Source organism: Pipistrellus kuhlii, unplaced genomic scaffold, assembly GCF_014108245.1.
Source record: "Pipistrellus kuhlii isolate mPipKuh1 unplaced genomic scaffold, mPipKuh1.p scaffold_m20_p_2, whole genome shotgun sequence".
Classification (NCBI taxonomy): domain Eukaryota; kingdom Metazoa; phylum Chordata; class Mammalia; order Chiroptera; family Vespertilionidae; genus Pipistrellus; species Pipistrellus kuhlii.
Window position 1 is genome coordinate 137,810,986 of NW_023425515.1, and position 17,844 is coordinate 137,828,829.

The following is a 17,844-nucleotide window of genomic DNA, read 5'->3' on the forward strand; positions in this document are numbered from 1 at the left end:
CTACCATTTTTTATATTCTGTTATCTTGCTAAACATTCCTGATCTGCTTTCCTCCTCATCCTTCAAAGTCAGCAACATTTCCCTAACACATTTTTCTCAGTTAACATGATTTTATAAACTACTAGTGGCCCAGTGCACAAAATTTGGCATGGAGAGGTGGGGAGTGGTCCTTAGCCTGGTGTGTACCCTCTCCAATCTGGGACATCCCTCTTACAATCCAGGACCACTGGCTACTAACTGCTCACTGGCCTCTAACTGCTCACTGGCCTGCCTGCCTGATTGCCCATAATACTCTGCCTGCCTGCCTGCCTGCTTACCCCCAACTTCCCCCCTCCCCCCCAAACCCGCAAGCCTACTTGCACCCAACTGCTGGTCTAATTAGCATAATACCCTTTTATTAGTATAGATAGTAAATAAATTTACCATAAGTTATTTTGTTGTCCTTTTCTCTGCCTCATTTAGCTATGCAAGTCATTCTCATTATTAATTTCTAGATTTTTATCACTTATGTGTTAATTCACTTATTTAAAGTTTCTCTTTACAATGAAAAACAAAACAAAACCCATCTTGTACCAGATTTTGCTAAGCACTAAGCACTTTATGTGCATCATTGCATGTACTTTCCATAATAACTTTATGAGATTGGGTCCACTCTCCTCCTTTTACTGATAAAAGAGGCTTAGAAGAGTTAAAACAAAACAAAAATAAAACAAAAACAAAAAATTAAAAAAAAAAAACTTACCCCAAACTTACCCCAAACAGGTAAATAGCACTCCAGCCAATAATCTTCACTTTTAAATACTGAAGTTTTGCTCTGTACTATTCAAGATTTATTAGTGGATAACTATTTTGAGATATGGTATTAGCTGGTAAGAAGATCCAATAAATTTAGAAATAAAAACACTGCCCTCACAAAACTTGCAATATACCCAAAACTATAATACCTGGTATAAATATGACACAAGCTTGAGAAAGATAGAGGCTAAACAGATTCCTCATGATTCAAGATAGTGGGCCAAATAAGACTTTTCATACAAAAAGAGAAGCAAAGATAGGGAACATTTATTAGTTTACATAACTTCATAGTCTAGGAGTAGATTTGGTGTCAGAGAAGCTTGATCCTATCCTTAAATGGTGTGACCAGACCCCATTTTTTTCTCTTCCCATTTTTTAGAGTTATTTCTTCAGTATTGGCCCCATTCATTTCTATGGTTTCAAAGCTTTAAGGCAAACAGGATTTCTGATTCATATCCAGCAAGAAAGAGAAATATCTGCTTCCTTAATAATTCACTAAAAAGGCATGGACATTTTTTTGGTCCTGGCTGGCCTGACTTGAACCATTTCTCTACCTCCTAAATGAAATGCTGTTGCCAGGGGAGAAAGCATGTTAATTGAATTAATTTAATTAAAGATTATCTCTGAGTTCTGGACAGGGACAGTTAGACTCAGGGCACACGGGGTATTATCAGAAAAGAAAGTACTGTTCCTCACTAAGAATTGGTGTCTTAAGATCTCATGATTTGTACATGACATATATTCAATAAGGGATTAATAGCCAAAATTTATAAAGGACTTACAAAACTCAACACACAAAAAAGAAAGTAAAAAAAGAAAAATTAAAAATTGGGCAGAGGGTCTAAAAGGACATATAGATAAACAATAGACATATGAAAAAAATTGCTCACCAATGTCATTAATCATCAGAGAAATGCAAATTAAAGACATAATGAGAAGTTACCTCACACCTGTCAGAATAGTTATCATCAATAAATCAATAAACAATCAATGTTCGAGAGGATGTGGAAAAAAAGGAACCTTAGTGCACTGTTGGTGGGAATGAAGATTAGTGCAGCTACTGTGGAAAACAGTATGAAGTTACTTCAAAAAATTAAAAATGGCCGAAACTAGTTTGGTTCAGTGGATAGAGCATTGGCCTGTGGACTGAAACGTCCCAGGTTCAATTCTGGTCAAGGGCATGTACCTTGATTGTGGGCACATCCCCAGTAGAGGGTGTGCAAGAGGCAGCTGATCAATGATTCTCTCTCATCAATGTTTCTAACTCTTTATCCCTCTCTCTTCCTCTCTGTAAAAAAAATCAATAAAATATATATTTTTAAAACAATTAAAAAGGGAATTGCCTTATGACCTAGTGATTACACTTCTAGGAATATATCCTAGGAAACACAAGACACTAATTTATAAGAATATATGCATTCCTGTGTTCATTGTAGCATTCTTTACAATAGCCAAGATTTGGAAGTATCCATCAGTAGATGAATGGATGAAAAGACTATGATACATTTGCACAATAGAATACTACTTGGCCATAAAAAAGAAGGAAATCTTACTCTTTGGCACAGCATAGATGGACCTGGAGAGAATTATGCTAAATAAAATAAGCCAATCAGAGATAGATAAGTGCCTTATGATTTCACTCATATATGGAATTTAATGTGCAAAATGAACTAACAAGTAAAATAAAGATGCAGGGGGGAGTATTGGGGTTAGAGGAATTGAGGAAAAAAATGAAATACTCATAGACATGGACAGCAGTGTTGGGATTGTAGGGGAGATGGGGGCAAGGGTAGAGGAAGGAGGTATGAGGGGGGATAGTGATGGATGGAGACTTGACCTGAGGAGGTGAACACAATACAGTGTACAAATGATGTGATGTGGAATTGTGAACCTGAAACCTTCATAATCTTGTTAACCAGTGTCTCCCCAATAAATTAAATGAAAAGGAAAAATAAATAAATGAATAACAGATTATAAGGAGAAAAAAAGTGTGGAATGATATTCTCAAACCCCATTTACCACTATGCTTTTCATTCAGTTTTGGTATCTAATTAGTCTACCTTCATGAAAGCTAATACCTTATAAGCTAATTTTTTGAACTTTCCTTTGCTCTGCTGCTCCCTCAACTGAACTACTTCTCCTTGCTCTTCTAAATTTTTAAACTAAAACTAATTTTTAAGCTAAAGAACATACCTTGAACCCATTATCAGAATGCCTCTCCTGTCCATCCTGCCCAAGAGTGCTATCTTATTCTATTAAGTCTCTATGAAGTTCCCTCATATTTCATATTATTGATTGTATTCTTAGTCATCTGTCTGTGTATATCCATTGCCTCTTGAACCTGGTGATAATCTTCCTGAAGTCTCTCCCTGAATATCACAGCTAGCTGCAGTATACTTAAAATAAAAGACGTTTGTAATTGCTCTTACAAAGGGTTCATTTGGAGTAGAGCAGTGCTTTCTCAACTTGGTCAGGTGAGAGAAGATCTAGAAAAAGTGTCAAAGTTGTTACATTGTAGAATGAGACATCAACATTTATTTAACTAAGTATATTATTTTGATATATTATAGTATTTAACATACTAAAAGTTATATAAATAAGTAATAAGCAACAAATATATTAGAAAAAAAGGTGAAAGGGGAAAATGTATTAAATTATACATGTGTATGTATTGTTGATGTTTATCTGCTGAGTTTTGCCTTTTTTATTTTAATAAGAGCTTATATCAATTTCTATTTGGGGGATATTATAAGCCTATTAAAATATTAGTGATACAATTTTTTGATTCAGTTCACAAGGTCTTGGAGTTGTATGAGGCCACACTTTGTGAACCAGCAAAGTGTTATATTTATTCTTACATTGACTTTTAAGATAGGTAACCTCTACTCATGTTAGTAATTACAATAGAATTCAAACTAGCTCAGTTGCATTGTTAAGAGCTGGTCTCAAAATAAAATCTAATTAATACCAAACACAATGTTTTGAAGGCCTAGCACATCTTTCAGATAATTATTCTTAGTTTCCTAGAACTGTATGCTATTGATAACTACCTATACACTTTTCATCTTCAATAAACAATAGAGGGGAGATGACAGAGGACAACAACGTTTATTTAGCTCCAGTTATGGGATAGATACCTTTCATGATCTAATTTACACATGTATTTATTCATATCTTAACAAATAATTTTTTGAGAGCTGGTACATAATAACAAAGAAAGGGTACTATTGCCGAAACAAGTTTGGCTCAGAGGATAGAGCATCGACCTGCAGACTGAAAGGTCTCAGGTTCGATTCCGGTCAAGGCATGTACCTTGGTTGCAGGCACATCCACGGAAGGGGGTGCGCAGGAGGCAGCTGGCCGATGTTTCTCTCTCATCGATGTTTCTAGCTCTCTATCTCTCTCCCTTCCTCTCTGTAAAAAAATCAATAAAATATATTTAAAAAAGAAAAAAAAAAAGAAAGGGTACTATTATGACAAGCAAAAATGGATACACTCTCTACATGGAGGGTACATATTTTAGTAGAAAAGTCAGACATAACCAAATTCATAATTGCAAACAGTGTTGGAAGGCACAAAATGTGATTCTTTTTCCCTCAATAATTATTTAAGGACAAATGCTTCCCCTATTCATAAGCAAGGAGATCAAGGAATTTGTCCAAATTCACAAGGTTAATAAAGGTCAGCAGGGCTGCCAAGAATTGTTGGGCAAGTGTTAGATTGCACCTCTCTCGGGGACAGAAGCCATTGTTCACATCAACTATAATATGGCTGAGGCTCCTAGAGTTATGTCGTACAAGCAGTACTGCACAACCTTTTCCAGCTCCCTGAGTCACATGGGATTCAATCCTTAGTTTGTCCATATTACTCTGGTTACTGTAGAGTTTCAGGGTAACCATATCTGAAATGTGTTAATTTCTCCATCAAATCCATTGTATATGAAAGGCAAGATTTGTGGGACAAATCTAAATAATAACCTGAAATGTAATTCCCCATTCAATTAAGAAAGATTGTTTTTGTACCCAGTGTAGTTAAAAAGAAGAAAAAGAAACACACAGTGAAGAGTATACACAGGTGGAGAAAATAAGGGGAATTCAAAAGTTCAATTTTTCAGTTATAAATTAAGTCACATGGCTATAATATACTGCATAGTAGATGTAGTCAATAATATAGTAAGACAATAATATGTATAAGAACAGATAGTACTAGACTCATAGTGGTGATAATTTCACAAGGTATATAATTGTTCAATCACTATGCTGTACACCTGAAACTATTATATTGTATATCAACTATACATAAGAAAAATAAAATAAATAAATATAAACACTGGAAAATTGGCCACACACAATTTCTAATAGACCAGGAAAATTAATGGAAATTAGATTGATCATTATGGTACATTAGAAGGCATTTAATTATTATTATTACTAGAAGCCTGATGCATGAAATTCATGCATGGGGAGGGGTGCCCCTCAGCCTGACCTGCACCCTCTCCAATCCAGGAGCCCTCAGGGTATATACTACTGACAGCTAAGGCCCACTCCTTGTGGTTCTCTATTCTGTGGGGCCTGCCTGCTCCACATCATGGTGACTGCCAAGTAGGCCCTGCTGGGTGCTGCTTGCAGTTTCCACTTCCCTGCCCTTGGGTTGTCATGGGGATGGCCAAACAGACTCTGCTGGGGGGCTGCCTCCTCTCAGCTGTCAGAGGCAATGACATTAATTTGCATACTCATTCCTGATTGCCTGGTGGGTGTTGTGAAGGTACGGTCAATTTGCATGTTTCTCTTTTATTCATGTAGATGATTATTTATTATTGTTATTACTATTATTGCTTCTCCTAGAATACATATTAATATAGGAGAGACATTTGGCAAGGAAAAAAACAGTTCTGGGGTAAAAAAGTTTGCATTTTCTGCTCTGGGCAATAGTAGACCACTGTCAAATTGGGGGGATGGGAGTGGTGGTGCTATAGGGCATTTACCAATAGAATAATTACCTCAACTCCAAGAATCAGGGAATCAATTAGAAGGCATTTTTACAGAGGATCAATTTAAGGTGATAAGTTCTTAGATTATGGTGATGATAATTTTAAAAAGAGGGATAAATGCAGAAAAACATGTGCTATTTAGAGGGAACATTTAGGTTGCTTCTCTCTGTTTTCCTGAGGTTGCAGTTTTGTGTGGGAGGTAACACTTAGTAAATCTTCCTCACAGAGCTCATTTCTCAGCTCCTTTTAATTAGTATCGGAATAAAAGAACGGGTAGCTCAGGCTGTTAGTAACTTGATATAGAACTTTTCACCTCCAGGTCCATAGTAAGTAAACCACATTTACATATTTTTGAGTATATTTATTGCTCTTGAAGGGAGCCCAGTATAATCTTTGACACCAACAAATTATTTCCAGAAAGCCTGGAGGCATTTGCAAAATTGATCAGAAAGTAACAGGGGAAGAGGGTCCAATTTCAACTACTTTTCAGTGTTTGGTTTGCCTTATTAGATCTTAAATTGTTTTACTAGTAATTAATCCTGATTATGATTATATTTTTAAAGATTAATATCTGATGACAAATAGGATATGGGCCAATAAGGTGAGCTTATTTCAATTTAGAATATGAGTTATCCAGTTACTAAAAAATAATTATGCATACCAGAAAATGCAAGGAACTTACTACAGAGCTCACTTTGTGCTAGCAGGGTGAAGAGGGATGAGTGATAGAAATTGTATTATAGCTGAAACCAATTTGGCTCAGTGGATAGAGTGTTGGCCTGTGGACTGAAAAGTCTCAGGTTCGATTCCGGTCAAGGGCATGTACCTTGGTTGCAGGCACATCCCCAGTAGGGGGTGTGCAAGAGGCAGCTGACTGATGATTCTCTCTCATTGATGTTTCTAACTCTCTATCCCTCTCCCTCCTCTCTGTAAAAAAATCAATAAAATATATTTTAAGAAAAAGAAATTGTATTGTAAATTTCAATATCTGAAATATGGCTGTTATATTTATAAAATAGTGCTGGTTACATTGATCTTAGCATCAAGGGGATTAGAAGTTACTTTTTCTGGATGTACGTGCCTGCCTAAAACCCCTAGAAATGGTCATAATAGATTCAACTTTGTCCGATTTCTCCAGCCTTCAAGGCAACACATCCATGGCAACAACTAAGCATCATTACAGCTACTCAACTGTGAAAAATAACAATTTCTTAACACTCTTTAACCCGTGCTCTTATTCATCAATGTTAAAAAAAAAAAAAATACCACACAGACAACAACAAAACAAAATATCAGTTCTATCATTACTGTGTATCTACTCTATCAAACATATTATTAGGCAAGCTTATAATAATTAAAACACATTTTCTGTTTCACAGCTTGAAATGCACCAAATGAAGGACGTGAGAAAAGAACTTGCATGCAGATTATTTACTAGGGACATGGTCCTGAGGATCAGGAGTGAGAGACCATGGAGTGAAGCAGGGAGGAAGGGAAAGCCAAACCAAGCATTAGTGGATTGGCCAGCACCACGGGCAAATGGTGTTCTATCCTGCCAGACTTTCTAAGGAGATTTATGAAATGTGTCTCAGAATTCTTCACTTGAAAGATAAGAGGGAGATGATTTTATCCATTGGTTAAGTGTTAGGGAAGTTTCGTGGGACAAGACATAATCAGGCTCACCTGTGTGAGTCTGGTCAGAGCCTATTTGCATCTAGATGACACAGCAAGGATTTTGAACTGGTCAGGGAGGGCTATCTAGTGCACACTGACCTTGCTGTACTCAAAACTCATACCTATCCAAGGCAGTATACTTTTATTTTTTAAGGAAAAAAGTTGAAAACTAGAAAAATAAAAACAGATCTTCAGGAATTTTTAAGGATGCATCCCTTTAGAATTATTGCAGAGTGGACAGATAGGTATATATTATATATATAGGCTTTTGAGTCAAATAAATTGTAGTTTTAAATACTGTCTCAAATTCTTACTCAATATATTTGCCAACTCATTTAGAGATTCCTCATCAGTATTACAGGGCAGGGGAGGTAAAACAGTTTCTATCCCCTACAATTGTGAACATTAAGTGAGATTATATATATAAACTCTAGTCCATTAGTTTTTGCATAGAAAGCATATAAAAATATTAACTACTCTACTAGGTAAAGATTGACAATCTTTCTATATTCTTGCTTCTTGCTATGAAGCATAAAACAATTGTAATATGACTAAGGTAGTAAGAAGGTTTCTTATAGTACTAAAAACTAAAAAAATAGGAAAGCTATATTTTAAATAAAGTCTCATAGCAGAGTTCAAAATACAAATCATTTTGAGCTTCATTTTCAATTCACAAAGCTTTTTTAAGCTCTATCTTATGAGAGGAGACCAAGTGATGATTTGGTATACTAGTTGTTAAACCAACTTTTTAAAAATTTAAGGGAAGGATTAATGTTTGGCTAAGCTATTTCTTGAAATATCAGTCACCCTGGATGTATCATCTTTACAAGCTAAGAATTCCCTGAAGCTCAATAGGACTTTTGAGATCTTAACCTACACAACAGAACAGCAGGATCAGGCAAGTTGCTACACTGAGACACCACTTGGGGCCCGATTTTAATAGCTGACAACTTGTAATGGATCGACAAAAGCAAAACATCATTAACTTGAATCTACAAAGTCGACATTTCCATATGCAAATAGGAGCTTGCACATATGTGCCTGTGTACAAGTCTCATTGCTTGTTTAGTTGTCTGTATGTCCTTTAGGTTGCCTTCCTTTGTCTTTAAGATCCCAGTGGACAAGAATCACGTCTGGTAAGCCACTTTGCAAAACAACAGGTGCACAGATTGGGCCTTCCTAAATGTCTTTTACGGTAATGATGGTGATATTGTTGATTTTCTCTCTCACACACGAAGTTTAAGATCTACAACATAATGTCAGCACCCAAGAGTAAAAGGATAGTCATGAATAATATGTTTGAGCAGTGAGACATAAAAGTTGCTGTACATTCATAGAATCAGGACCATTGAACTGACCCCTACAGGCGCAAGCCATGGAAAGAACATTCATCTTAACATTTTATACATTTGTTTAAGTTCATAATATAGATTCTAACAAACGATGTTTTCTTCACTGAAAGCTAGGGAACTTTTTTTTAAATTTATCCTTCTTGAGAACAATGTGTCTGTGGCATTTTACTTTTCAGTGTGATTCTTCTTGGGTCAGTGGCATAAAAAATAAAAGTTATAGCAACAGACTGCCAGCCTAATTCTGGCCTGTGGAAAATGACTTAACCTCTTTGAGCACTAAGTCCTTCTTGACTTAACTGTAACCTATCTTGTATCGATAGATCAGATAAGATCAAATAAGATGATACAAAGTGCTTTAAAAACCTAAGCTATTCTTAGCCTCGAAAATGCATCCTTTGGGCTGGGCTTACATGACTTAAGGAAATAGCCAATTATGCTATTTCCTTATGAAAATAAGATTCCCAGATTTATTGGTCAGCACGCCTGTGTAAACACACCACGACACTTGGCAGTCTCTCAGGATTCTTTACTCTTTACTCTCTTCATTTTCCCCAGTGAGCTGTCCTTTCTTGGCTTGTCTCTCCTCCTCTGCAGTGTATACAAATGCTGTGTGTTAAGATCAAGGGGGTGGACACCTGGTTTGCCTCTATCACTCACTCATAAAGATTTTGCTTTAGGCATTGCAGCTGGCATTCTTCTCCTTACTACTTCTTGTGGCTGAAGAGTTACACAGGAAAAAATAATGAAGACATAAACTCTCCAATCCTGCTTCCTATCTACCTTGCATCCTCCTTTTACAAAAGGGGAAACATATGTTTTTCAAACTCAGTTTTTGCTGATGAAAATGCTGTTCAATTTTACAGCTTCACTTCAGAATTTTTCCAAATGGTGGTAGATTCCATTCCCTTGCCAAACAAGGAAAAAATCTATGGGCATGTTCAGGAGGATGGTTGAGAAATCCCCCTCAAGCTTTAGGATCAGATAATTATAAAAAAAGAAATTAATTTATTGTGCCAGCCTGTCATTCAACACCCTGACATGTTTAATGATTGTAAATATGGGGAAAATATTTAACACAGATCAATGGAATTTATTAAGTTACAAAAATGTCAACTATGAAGCACAAATATTTATAGCCATGACAGAATTTGAATGCCGAAAAGACAAAGGTAGAAGTTAAGCTTGCAGGTGTCTTGGGGTTAAATGCATATTTGTCAAATCAATTATGGTTGGGAAGAATGCTCAATGAGATTTTCTTCCTCTCATGCATTTTATGATATTACTTAGAAGATTTTTAAATAACTTATCTTTCCTGGTGAAACTCATTTTTTTTTAATTCCTCTTATTTACTTGATCGTTACTTAAACTACCAATCATTCCAAGTTTTCTTTTCTTCCACAGCCCCTATTAAACTCTTCCTATGGGTCATTTTCATTAAAGGTGTTATAAAAACAAATGGCTTGTAACAGGTCAGGAAAACATGAACCAGGAGGAATGGTCCAGAATTTTATTTCCCAGCAGTGCCACATGAAGCCTTCCTGTTACTTGGGGTTTCATTTTTGCTTTAGTCCTGGCCAAGTAAAACCGCCTACCTGGGTGTCAAGGACTAGTACTGAAAGCTACAAAAGGCAAGAGAGACCTTTTACCCCTGAAAGGAGTTTTGGAAGCGAGCTAGTTTATTTAATCCCCAGGCAAACCTGTAGTCACGCTCATCAGGATGAGAGAAACAGCTTCCTATATGTGAGTGAGGACTGTGAGAAATTGTTTTTCAAGGTGTTTTACAGCCCAAACCCTTCAAGGGTATGGAAGAGCTCTTTAACTGGGGGCACAAAATTCAAGGAGAGCTTGTTTGTTTTATGGTTATTTTTATTCCACAATAAACAACTTAAATTTGCAGATTATACTTTTTTGAATACAAAGTGGGTTATTTCTGGAGATGCCGGTGCTTTCCTAGAACAGATGGAATAAATAGGAGAAAATGCTGAGAATACACCATGGAAATTCTGATTTATTCAATCACTAATAAAAAGAAGTGCAATTTCAATAGTAATAGAATGAAAACACAACTGTTTCAGCTTTCCTTCAGAAAACCTGTTTTTTTATAGAGAACTCTGCTCTTAGGCAAATACCTACTTAAACCTCAACAATGTATAATCTCACCTGTAGGCAGCATGATCGTGTAGGTTTAGTAATTTGTAATATCTCTGCAAATAGGGATGAAATATTAACTTTTGGTAATGTAAGTATTTTCAGTAAAAATACTGAAGAAAAACAGATATAATATCTCCCAAGAAAGATGTCATATATATATTCTATACTTGACTTTCCAGACTTCTCAAAACAGTGTCTCTGCAGCTTGTTAGAGGAAACACAGTCCATGCATAACCTTTTGGGACTTGGCACTAAGTAGACAAAAGATCAGTCCCATGTCTCTTTCTCAGATTACAATTAAGAAGGAGGATATACAAAAGCCACTTAAGTACAACAATTCTTAAAAATAATCTTAACAAAGACAATTCCAGGTTGGAAACCACACTAAATGCTTCCTGGAAAAATTGTCTAAATATAATAAAGGCAAAACATTTCAATAGGTTTATTAAAAAGAACAAATGAACAGAAAACCTAAAATAAAAAGTTCATGATCCACACGTGTATGCGCGTGCACAAACACAGGATATGTAAGACGGTGGAATGTGTCTGTTTTTATTTTCATTTAATATCACAAAGATCCTATAGGAAATAAAGACCTCAATAGGTGCTTGCTTAAACTTTCCTAAGAATTTAAGGTTTTTTTGTGTGTGATCAGTGTTGAGATTTTTTTTTTTTGTGGTGTGTGTGTGTGTGTGTGTGTGTGTGTGTGTGTGTGTGTGTAGAATGTGGTAATGCTGCAGAAGACCAAGAAGACCAAGGGCGCTTCTGAGGAAGTAGGAAGGACACCGTTTAATAACGCCAGCGGACTTAGGGAACAGCCTGCCAAATCTGAGTGCCAGAACACGCATGGGGCCCTCCCTCATATCCCCCTCCCCGTGGTCTTTGTCCCTCGAGCATGGATTATGCTTTTGGTCCTTTTTGCAGCTTTTGTAAGAAGGACCTCAGGTGTTAGGGGTCTCCAGGCCATATCTGATGGTCTGGCCTGGAATCAGAGTTAATAGCCCTCCCTCTGGGCAGTGTACTGTCCACAGTCCCATGGACTCTGTAACCGGTTATGCAAGACCAGTATCTGGGAAGGAGAGAGGGACTTAATTATAGGTTATCAGGAATGTACACTGAGCTTACTGGCTTGGATTCAGATCACTAGCCTCCAAATATGAGGGTTACATAGGAGTTACCCCTTTTAGCCTCCTCATTAACCAGAATTCTAAATGATCTATAAAATTCATTCTGGTTCTAAATTCTTACTGTATTATGTTTTTGTTTATTTGTTTTCAATTGAGTATTTCTATCTTTACTTTATGCCTATTGTTAATAAAAAGAAATCGATATAAAATGTGTGTCATACAACCACCTATATTGACTAGAGAGAGGTTTGATGGTGACAGAAACCCTTCAGGTTCAATCTTTATTTAAAGCCTTTATTTTGCACCAGGTGAAAAGATCTCCAGTAGCAACGTGGCAGCTATAATATAATCTATTATGGTTAGAATGAAAATGCATTAAATCATTTAACAGGAGACCCCATTTAGTAGATTCGCTTACCCTTCTGTTATCCCTCTGTCTTCCCTTTTATCTCAGCCTGAGTTCAATTCACAAAATTTTAAATAGAAAATGGACCTTCACAGTAATCTGCCCAGGAGTTTTAACAAAGCTCTGCTTATAAACACAGTCGGGGTGTAAACATTTTCATATTCTGAATGCGAATGTGGCTTCTCCTGTCCTAACACTGTGAGCAGAAGGCAACAACATGATTGCTCCAACCAGCGTGATCTTTTAAAATGCTCTGCCTGCCTGGTTCCTTTTTCAATGCATCCAATCGCTGCAGCTATTTTTAAACCTCTTTGGTTCTCTCTGCACACACAGTATCATGCCTATCTCCTCGCGCAGGTGTGTGTTGGGTTGAGGTTTGTTTACAATGTGGGGCTCGATTGTAAAAGCCCTGTGTTATGAATAAACCAATGCCTGAAATGAAGTGGAACCTTGATTTATTTGGGTGGGACTGTTTTCCAGTGCTGTAAATCATATTTTTGTGTTCATTTACCTTTGCATGCTTTTGGAGCCACCGGCCCTGAGGCTGACGAATGGGAATCAAATGAAGTGTGCTAAGTGCTTCTGCTGGAGGGTTTCATCTTCCCACATGCTGGGCTGTGATTTATCTCTGCAATACATCACACAACTTACTTTTCTTTACTTATTTTATTCAGTGTTGTCACAAATAATATCAATTGGCCATTTACTGTGAACCCTAAACAGTACTAAATTAATGAAATAAGCTACATCTACAGAACCTATCTATCCACAAGCTGATTAGAGCCACTTTGGTCACACCAGGTCATTTACTATCGATGAACCTCATTTATTAAACAACCAGCTCCATGAGTTCTGTGTAAATTGTTACGCATCGTCTTTGCAGTGATTTTAATGAAACACTTTAAGCTGACTGTCTTACATCTCAATCACCAGGAGTATATTTATGCCTGTAGAACAGGTATTGTATTTTCAGACATCCTGTGACCTTGGTCTAACTTACTCTACCTGAAGCACCTATTTATAGAAGGAGGTGTTCTTTCTTGTTGTTTTTGGGAAAGACAACAAGAGCAAGAAAGGGGCACAGGGCTCTTTAGGGGTAAGGGCTTCTTAGAGAAAGTGTCACATGAGCCGTGGTTAAAGTTTCATCACAACCCAGAGAAGACATGGCAGTCTCTGCTCAAGCATTCCTAGAGTTCTGCTGCTGCACTAACACATCAAGAATTTCAGACAACAGGAATGTGGAATTCCAAGTAGTTGGTCCACTTTTGAATTTGAGAAGGTAAGTTTTACAAAAGGAGTGGCTTTATTAAAAAAAACAAAAACAAACAAACAAACAAAAAACAGTCTGAATTATTCAAATAGATAATGTCAATGTTTTTTGTTTGTTTTTTGGAGTAGCTTATAAAAGGCATGAAATCAACCCTGTCCCAGAAAAAGCACTGAGAGGTAGGTAAAAGCTGTAAACCAAAATCAAGAAACAAAAGGAAGTTCAATATGAAACAAGGTGACAGCCTCTGGGTATGTAGGAAACTGTTGCAAAAACAGGAGAAGGTGTGAGGAAGATGACAGGGCAACATAGATCTAGAGCTGACTTGGAGTGAGAGGGTTTGATTGTACATCTTCAGTGAAGGGCAGAGGAACAAAGTGGAGAAACAAAAAAGTCATGGGGAGATGAGATAAGGACATTCCTGGGAAATATCACTATAAGACTGAAGCAGAATAAAAATTGAAAACATTTGGAGGAGATTGCCTTTTTCCAGAACATAAATGAAGGTGGGTGGCGGTGATGTAATACAGAGTCATTCTACACGTGTTTGCTTAGGGCATCTGCCCTCCTCATGAATGCACATGAGGTCTACTGCGGTCAAGATCTGATGAGAGAGCTGTGAGGCAGTTACAGCCACACTGAGTATTCAAGTTTAAAGCATATTCACCATCCCTGTTGTACTAAACAATCTGAGACACGCCAGCACCTCAGACCCTCAGATGTTTTCAAATCAATTTAGAGCCCTACAATTTCTAGAATGTGAAAACTGATAATTAAAAAAAGGTTAGATATTTCAGTCCCACAGATTCTGTTAACGAAGGTTCCCAAGAGTTACTTTATAATTTTTCTACATATGGCAAATAATTGAAATCCAATTCATTGATACATGTGTGTTTCATAATTTAAGTAAAATCTGAAAAGTCCATTGAAACAATTTCCTAATTAGAGAGAAGATATAAAGAAAGAGAGGAAGGACAGGAGGATTGAAGTGGGGGGCAAAGGAAGACTTGCAGTTGATTTATGTATATTATTATTATTGTTGCTGTTGTTAGTGATTTTTTTGTACATTATACAACATATGTCCAATGCAATATTTAATTTGAGGGAAAGGGTGCTGGAAAATTGTAGGTAAAATATATCTAGGGCATTATGCCTAAAAATGAGCATTATGACAAAAAGGGTTATAATCCAAAACAATTGGGGGAAATAAACTGTGACTATAAATACTTCTTTTATATTCACAGTGTCTGTAGCAGAGATTCTGAGGAATCCTGAAGTAAAGAAAGGGGTTTGAATTTGTCTTAACTTGCATTTCAAAAATACCTTTGACTGATATAACTTTTTTTTTTTTTAACATAATACCTACTAAAAGTGTAAGGCACACATTTTGGGAAATGCTGCTCTCAACACTTGTGCAAAACTCCCCTACAAAGATTTTTCAGAACTATCCATAGGAAAATGTGTCCAAGGGTAGAATTACCCACAAGGGAAGCCAGGTTTATAAGGGAATTGTAAGCTCTGAAATCTTTAGCAGTGACTGATGAGGGAATGAAAATCTCATTTTGGGAGTCCCCAAACTCCAAATATGTTTTTGTGGGGTTTTCTTTGTTTTTATTTGTTTGTTTGTTTTTATAACTGAACTTGAAGTTACAAGCTCAGCCTTTTGCATGCAATAACATCATACAAAAATAAACCTGCAGATAAGATACTCACACTTAGGATCATTTTTTTTCTCATTTTTGAAGTTATATGCATGACTGAAAACCATGTATAAAAATTGCAATTCTTGCTCAACAATCTCTTTGTTATCTGACTGCACAGCCTGTATACCAACCACACTACTTAGAGCTCCTCTAAAGCCAGCTATTACTCCTGTCAGATTATTTCTCAGATTCTGCTTCCTTGATATCTCAGGCATTTGTTGGTATTGATCATTACCTTCTCGAATGTACTCTGTCCTGGGTCCTCTGTGCCTCGTCATCTTGATTCTCTCCCCACTCTCAGATTACTCTATTTGTCACTGTTTCCCAATCTATTGATTTCATTGCTCCTCTTGGGTGACAAAGCTCAGGTTCTAATGAGTGCCCTTATAAAAGATGCCCTAGAGACATCCTCACTTCTCCCACTAAGTGAGGACACAGCAAGAAGATGGCCATCTTTGAACCAGGAAGATCCTCACAAACACTGAACCAGCTGGCACTGTCACCTTGAACTCCCCATCCTTCAGAATTCTGAGAAAATAAATGTATTTCTTTATAAACCACACAGTCTACAGAATTCAGTTTTAGTAGCCTGGGCAGGTTAAGAGAAAGCCCTTCCTCCCTGTTTACTGAAAGACTTGTTATCCTATATATGTAAGTTTATTACTTGCCCAAATGCCCACCTTCTTTTTATTTGCATCAACACTCTCCACACCTTTATCACATGGACATACCAAAGTCATTCCAAATGAACTCTGTGCTCTTCTTTGCCCTCTTTCTTCCCCTTAGAATGCTCTTCTCCATGAATTTAGATTAGGCCTATTCTCTGGTACCAAATCCAAACCCCCTCTCCTCCCCAGAGGTCTTTCCTGAAGCCTTTTCTACCTCTTGTCCTTGTTCTTACTGGTATTGTCTTTTCCCAAATGCTTTGGTATATCCTAGATCTCACAATTCATGCATTATCTTCATTGTTTGTTATTTTATAGTTTAGTCCAATTTCAAATAAATGTTTTATTCTTTGAGGGCAAGGATTTGAGCTTATTATATTCTGAGATTTTCAAGTTTTTATTGAAAAAAATTGCAAATAATCAACATCCTAAAATAAATCTTCAAGACTGTTTTTCTTATGTTGGTTTCAATGCAAAAATAGTCAATAAGAAAACAATATCTAAATGTATTGAGAATTTGTATGCAAAGCATTGTGCTAGGTGCATCTACATGTAAGCATCACAATATCACTATGTACTTGGTAGTAGTATTATTAATGCCATAATCATAACCACCATATCCATATAAGTTATTGAATACATTAAACAATCACTTAAGGTCACTGATTTATTAATCTAATTAATACATTTTAAAAAGAGTTTTATTGTTGATAGTATTGATTATTTATATTGTTGATAGTATTGATTATTTATATTGTTGATAGTATTGATTATTTTTATGAAGTTTTTATAATGTTCTAGGCATAGTTCTAAGCACTGAGGAAGTAACAGTGAACAAAACAAAGCTCTTACCATAAATCAGGGTATTTTGATCATTAAAATTTTAAACATTTTAATAGAGCCATTTACACAATGGTTTTATAAGTGTCTGGTAGAGTGATGCATGCCAAAAATATAATGCAGGGCAAGAGCCTAAAGTACAATGAATAGTAAATGGTCACCTGTATGGAAGGCAGCCTGATGGGCTCTAGATCCTCTGTAATAAGACCCATCAGATTCATCAACCTCAGTACAACTTCAACACTGACATTTGAGGCCTGTAGTAATCTTTCCTCACACACATTCTAATGTAATTCAAGTTGCATTAACATCAAATCTATGTTCTAATCAGATAAACCTACTTATCACTTAAAATGTACTCACCATGGCTTTTATGTTTAGCTTTATACTTTTTCTTAACTCAGTTCAAAATTATACACACACACACCCACACAAACACATACATGTTTGTTTCTTTTTACATTAACCCAGGTACAACATAATCTATAAAACTTTTCTTGTCTATTGGAATAAGAAATTTCATTCTGTTTGCAATTTCCAACTTGTACACTATTATTCTAGGTAATTTATAAATATGTGTTGACATGACAGAATTTATCTGAGTTCTACTTCCTGATAATGATGAAAAGAAAACAATATGTTAATATTTCAAAAACTAAAGAATTATAGCCTGGCCGGCATGGCTCAGTGGTTGAATCAAACCAGGAGGTCATAGTTTGATTCCCGATCAGGGCACACATCCCGGTTGGGAGATTGATTCACAGTAGGGGGCATGTGAGAGGCAGCTGATCAATGAGTCTCTCTCATCATTGATGTTTCCATCTATCTATCTCCCTCCCTTCCTCTCTGAAATAAATATTATCCACACTAATGA